The 6,000-nt window shown below is 39.3% G+C and overlaps 1 protein-coding gene across 5 annotated transcripts in view; it reads right to left on the reverse strand.

Moving 5' to 3' along the window:
• Positions 1-5,543, reverse strand: part of tjap1 (tight junction associated protein 1 (peripheral)) — an 81,389-nt gene extending 75,846 nt beyond the window's left edge. For all 5 annotated transcript variants that reach the window (XM_055902084.1, XM_055902081.1, XM_055902083.1 and 2 more), the window contains exon 1: positions 5,191-5,543. The gene's annotated coding sequence lies outside the window, so the exon portion shown is untranslated. The remainder of the gene's footprint in view (positions 1-5,190) is intronic.
• Between the last annotated feature and the right edge of the window lie 457 nt (positions 5,544-6,000).

Here is a 6,000-nt window from a genome sequence, read left to right on the forward strand (position 1 = left end):
TCTCACTGATGAAAGGTCCTTATGCTTACAAAACGGTATGCATGTTAATGTTCAGACTGAGCATCGAGGCTCATAACAAAACTTCACTGTACAGAAGATGCCTTCGTCCAATGACTCGTGTAATGTAATGGAACTGAGAGTCATGATCAAGGGATGTTGGATACTGTCTCCACCATTGGCTAAAACAATGACAATTTCAGAAGTTACTGACCACTGTAAAATGCTTTTTAAACATCAGTTCTAAACATCAGTAATACGATTTGAAGTGTACTCATTCCAATTACAGGGACTTGAAAGAGTCCTGTATTGTTATTTTTTGTCACTATCTCCCCGAGTCGGGAGTGAATCATTTGCATGCCTACTGCCTTCCTTGGATGTGGTAGCCGTTTCTCAGGCAGCCTCTCCGGAATCAAACCCTGATTCCCCGTTAACCCTGGTCACCATGGTAGGCACAGAAACTACTATCAAAAGTTGATAAGGCAGACATTCGAATGAGACGCCAGTGCTGCGAAGGATTACCAAAAGCAGGTGGGGAACCCGATAGCAAGCCATATGGGTTTTGGGTCTGATAATTGCCCATGTCCCCGAAGGTCAGCACTTGTTGGCACGTCTTAGCACTAGAACTGCCACAGTTACAAGTAACATTGGAGCGATCAATGGAACCATAACTCATTGAATGAGCCATTCACAGATTCCCTGTACCGACCATGTGCACTTAGACTTGCATGGATTCATCTTTTTTTGTGAAAAGAATATGGCAGGATCAACCAGGTAGAGCATGAGGGAACAGTCTCTAAGAGGCACAGTTGATGAGGGCCCTCCCAGGATGCATCACGTATTCCAATTGGTCAGGAGTGAGAATGATAAACCATCCTCTCGATGTGTCCTAATACAGAGAGTGAGAACCAGGAATGGAAGTACTACAACCAGACCCCAATATCTGTCTGCACTATCACTACGGCCAGGTAAAATAACTAGACCCTCCCCAGATGGCAGAGACAGACCCAGAGGACGCTGAAACAATGTTCACCTGCTGAGAGTGAGAATCCAGGCGTGGGAGTATGAATACATAAAATTTCACTCAGAACCACTTAAAATGATAAAACTTGCAACAGAATACAAATATGTCTAACGCAAAGTGTTATTTGATGAACAATAAGTGTAAAAATGTCATTATAGAAGTTTATTAACGGGCTAAGTCCCTTGGAGTGACACCATCTTCATGTCACACTAACAAGCTGACCACACCGCTCACGTCGTGTGCGCGTTGCAAAATAAATGTTGAAATCTGTGTTATTCAATTATTGCTCCCACACTGCTCGTGTTCCCAAGGGCTAAAATAGAAGTCCTTTCTATTTCTGATGCAGATCGCGCTGCAAGTCCTGCCTCTCCCATCTCCTCATTGGTTTATAGAAGCAGATACCCACGTGCCATCTCCTCATTGGTTATACCCACGTGGGTGATTGAAAGACAAACTGTGTTGCTGGTCAGTGTAGTAATACTATGACAGTTTAGATGCCAATCACCATGTTAGTTCAAATATGAATTGCCTGGAAGGAGGAGACGTGACTAGAAACGATTCAGTTGACCGGTTTATTTGTGTCAGGAATAGAGGACCTTGTGCATTTCAGGTAAAATAACAACTCAATGTTTATATCCCAGGACAAATTAGCTAGCAAAAGCAAGCTAGCTAAATAGGACAAATTAGCTTGCAAGTGCAAGCTAACTAGCTAAATTGCCATAAATGTTTAATGCTTTTCGACCTGTCCCCAAATTAATGTCATTGGTTCAGAGTTTGTTTTGATATTTTAACCTGCGTGTTGGTGATAGCGTTTGGTGTAGGTGAACAAAATAAATGTATGGACGATGGCGCACGCGCACAGCTGGTTTGGGTTCCGTGTAAGGGGGACAAAAAGCTCTCACTCCGTTGGAAATCTCAAACTGTTGGTCCATTTTGGGCCTTATTGTTAACAGTAAACCTAACATTTCACCACAACATGTTTCCATTGCTTTTTTTCCTTAATTGTACAAATTATTTGCATATATAAATTCAAAAGGCATCACATCAAAGGACTAAGAAACAGACCCCTTTTATGGCAATGAAGTGCAATATTTTGATAAATATTTCTGATGTAAAGCTTACAAATGTGTTCAAGCCATGTGCTCCAGCCATGTCTGTACTTCCTTATTGCAGAATCCTGCACAGCACAATGGTGCCCAAATGCTGGTTCATTGTTTAAATCACAGAATTGTGTCACACTAAGTGGACATTGATTAAATGTTGGCCCTAAAAGCAATCAAAACTATTTGGAAATATCATGAATAGACTGGGGGGAATATTCTTTCTTGAAATACATTTCTGTTACAAATAAAAGAGTAAGTGAAGGGAATATTATTCTTTTTTTTCATTAAATTGACTTAAGTTTAAAGTTTCACTACCTTACCTGGAACAGTCACACCATTGAACACTTGTCACGGTTGGTTCATTGTAAGAAAACACATTATACACTGCATGAATTGACTCATGATTCAAGTAAAAATAAAAATAAATAAAAAAGCTTTTAGTATTGTATAACAATTTTGTCTAGTCTAGTCAACTACCCATATCAAGTTTTGATTTCAACTTTTAACCTGTTGGGGATGGGGGCGCTGTTTAGACTATTTATGCTAATGTGGCTAATTTTTTAAACGGCTTCCCACAAAATCCTTGATCGTACAATATGCATATTATTATTATTATTGGATAGAAAACAGTCTATAGTTTCTATAGGAGTTGAAATTTTGTCTCTAAGTGGAACAGAGCCCATTCTACAGCAATTTCCCTGACATGGAGTCAGATTTGAGAAACGTTGGCCACTTTTCTGAAGTCATTTAAACGGGCACTGTCGTTGCTATGACTATACGGACACTTCTTACGTCTTCCCCTGGATGCCTTTACGTGATGACGATTCCAACGGGCTCGATTGCTCGTTCACAGGCACTACAAATGAAAAAAACCTTTAGCTAGCAAGTCTTTTCTTGCTGCGTAACGCGCGTGGAAGACACCGACCCTCTCCTGTTCCAAGCATTAGTTTAGCCTGTTATATTTCTCCGGTCATCTTTTCACTCGTTATAGGAGTTACAAACATCACAAAGTAGTTAATTTAAAGCGTTTTATAGCAATTTATATCCGTTTAGTGCGATTTTGGGACATTTATTTTTGCAACGATGTGAAAAGTTGGGAACGCTTTTCAGTTCATCCCGAACGTAGTTGACATTTCCACATGGCAAGAGGACAGCTTTCCACCAAAAGACGATTTCTCCCAAGAAAGGATCCTTTGCCCAAGATACTGATGGAAGAACAGCTCAAGGTAGGACATTTTTATTATGATAAATCGTGTTTCTGTCGAAACATTTTAGTGGCTTAGGACGCCATGTTTTTTGACGTAGCTTCGCTTGGCGCAAACTGTATTGAAAAGTAAGGATAAATTAAAAAATGTAATAACGCAATTGTATTAAGAATTAAATTGTCTATCAATCCCTGTCCACCCTATATTTTTTAGTCACGTTTATGAGTATTTATGTATAAGAGTAGATCACTGTCTAAGTGGCGCAAGGACGTTTTCTTTACCAGCTTGTCTACATTTCACATTGTCTAACCATGATTTTGGTGGCTAAATATAAACATTTTCGATCAAACTGTATATGCATGTTGTAATGTGATGTTACAGGAGTGTCATCGGAAGAATTCTGAGAAGGTTAGTGAAAAAATTAATATCTTTTGGCGATGTTGACTTTTATCGCTCACTTTGGCTAGAATCAATGCTGGGCTGCTATGTGCTATGTGCTACGCTAATATAACGATTTATTGTGTTTTCGCTGTAAGACACTTAGAAAATCTGAAATATTGTCTGTATTCACAGGATCTGTGTCTTTCGATTCGTGTATGCTGTGTATTTTTACGAAATGTTTGATGATTAGTAGTTAGGTAAACACGTTGCTCATTGTAATTATTCTAGTCCATTTGTGATGGTGGGTGCAATTGTAAACTATGCCATATACCTGAAATATGCACTTTTTTCTAACAAAACCTATCCCATACCATAAATATGTTATCAGACTGTCATCTAATGAGTTTTTTTGTTGGTTAGGGGCTATAAATATCTTAGTTTAGCCGAATTGGTGATGGCTACTGGTGTTGGTGGACAAATAAAAGATGGTGGAATATGCTAATGTGTTTTTAGGTAATAGATGTACATCTTTACATATTGTGTCTTCCCTGTAAAACATTTTAAAAATCGGAAATGTTGACTGGATTCATAAGATCTGTGTCTTTCATTAGCTGTATTGGACTTTAATGTGTGAAAGTTAAATATTTTAAAAAAATATTTTTTTTGAATTTCGCGGCACTGGTTTTTCAGTGGGGGGGGGGGGGGGTGTGCCGCTAGCGCCACGCTGATCCTAGACAGGTTAAAGAAGGAATTGTCTCTCGACCTCGAATTTCATGAGGTTTTCTTGAAAGTGAAAAATGACAGGTGCTTAGATCAAACGATATGGACGAATCAGAGTTAGCAAATCTGAGGCCATATTACTTTAGCAATCGAGATAGTGATGTATTGACAGCATACTGGCATACTCATTATGCAGATTCGGTTGCAAAACGTTTCGTCAATCGTTTACATTACTAAGCAAACGAGTTTCTATTGGACAAATTCAAGTAGGTCCCTCCCCATTTCATTCACCTTCGTTTGGTTTCTTACACCGTAAACGTTTTCTGATGCAAAACGTAATCCACTAGCTCAGTGCCATCAATATCAGTCAAGTGTGGATTTATCGGTCAGATCAAATCATAAAAACATTGAGTAGGCTTTAAATACAAACGGGCACCTCTGTCGATACTTACTCACACGACATAGCCTGCGGCAATGTCCGACTCAATGATTCACAGTCGATGCAAATGACTTAGCCAGTTAAAACAAATGCAAAATATCTCCGATATCTTAACAATTTAGCTAAAATTTATAAAAATAAGCCATCGATTTGTTGTCATGATTATCCGGTCACGCGATAACGAAAGTACATCCCCATCGAATTCGGTTCTGTGGCCCACTTCAAAAGGTATTGTATCGAATTCTGTTCAAAAATAACACATCTACAGACGTTTGCTTGTTTAGATTATTATAAATATAGACAGCTAAACTTAAATCTTACCTGTTTAATGTCTGCTGTTATAGTTACCCCAAATAATAAATGTAAAAAAATCAGTGTCAGAGGGCTGAGTCAGATCCGTAATAAACTTTATCCGCTCTTCTTAGGACGGACGCTGTCTGCAGTTTGGTCGCAAGGAAGGAAGCTCATGCGCTGTAATTATTCGATCACGTTGCGTAGACTAGACTCACGAATGACAATTATATAAGTGCCTAACCATTAAGCACTTACACAAACGATAACAAATGGTTTATTCTCTATAAAACCGAAATTCAGCTATGGTTGTTCACGGCCAAAGTTGATCTCCTACCCTCTTCATCTATCGCCATCTTTACCCGCGGGGTACACTGGGTAATCCTAGGAATCCCCACGCAGTGCGCGTCCTGACGTTCATGATATTCTGGAAATGGGATGGCAGGTGGGCTCTTCCAACTTTGCGCTAGCTGCAGCACTTCATAGGCCACTAGTTTCATGGTAGACATAATAAGTGAAGGTGCTATTTTTTATATCAATTGAAGTACATTAATTTAATAATAGGCTAAAGCGTTAAAGGTTTAAATGTTAAACGTTTATAGCAAAGTGCCCAATAATCTACTTCATGATGTCAATTAAATTAGGCCTACTGCCCAACATAGGCCATTTAAGCAATAAGGCCTGAGGGGATGTGATATGGCCAATATACATACCATGGCTAAGGGCTGTTCTTAAGCATGCACAACACAGAGTGCCTGGAAACAGCCCTTAGCCGTGGTGTATTGGTCATATACCACAAACCCCTGAGGTTCCTTAATGCTATTATAACCTGGTTACCAA

Source organism: Salvelinus fontinalis, chromosome 37, assembly GCF_029448725.1.
Source record: "Salvelinus fontinalis isolate EN_2023a chromosome 37, ASM2944872v1, whole genome shotgun sequence".
Classification (NCBI taxonomy): Eukaryota; Metazoa; Chordata; class Actinopteri; order Salmoniformes; family Salmonidae; genus Salvelinus; species Salvelinus fontinalis.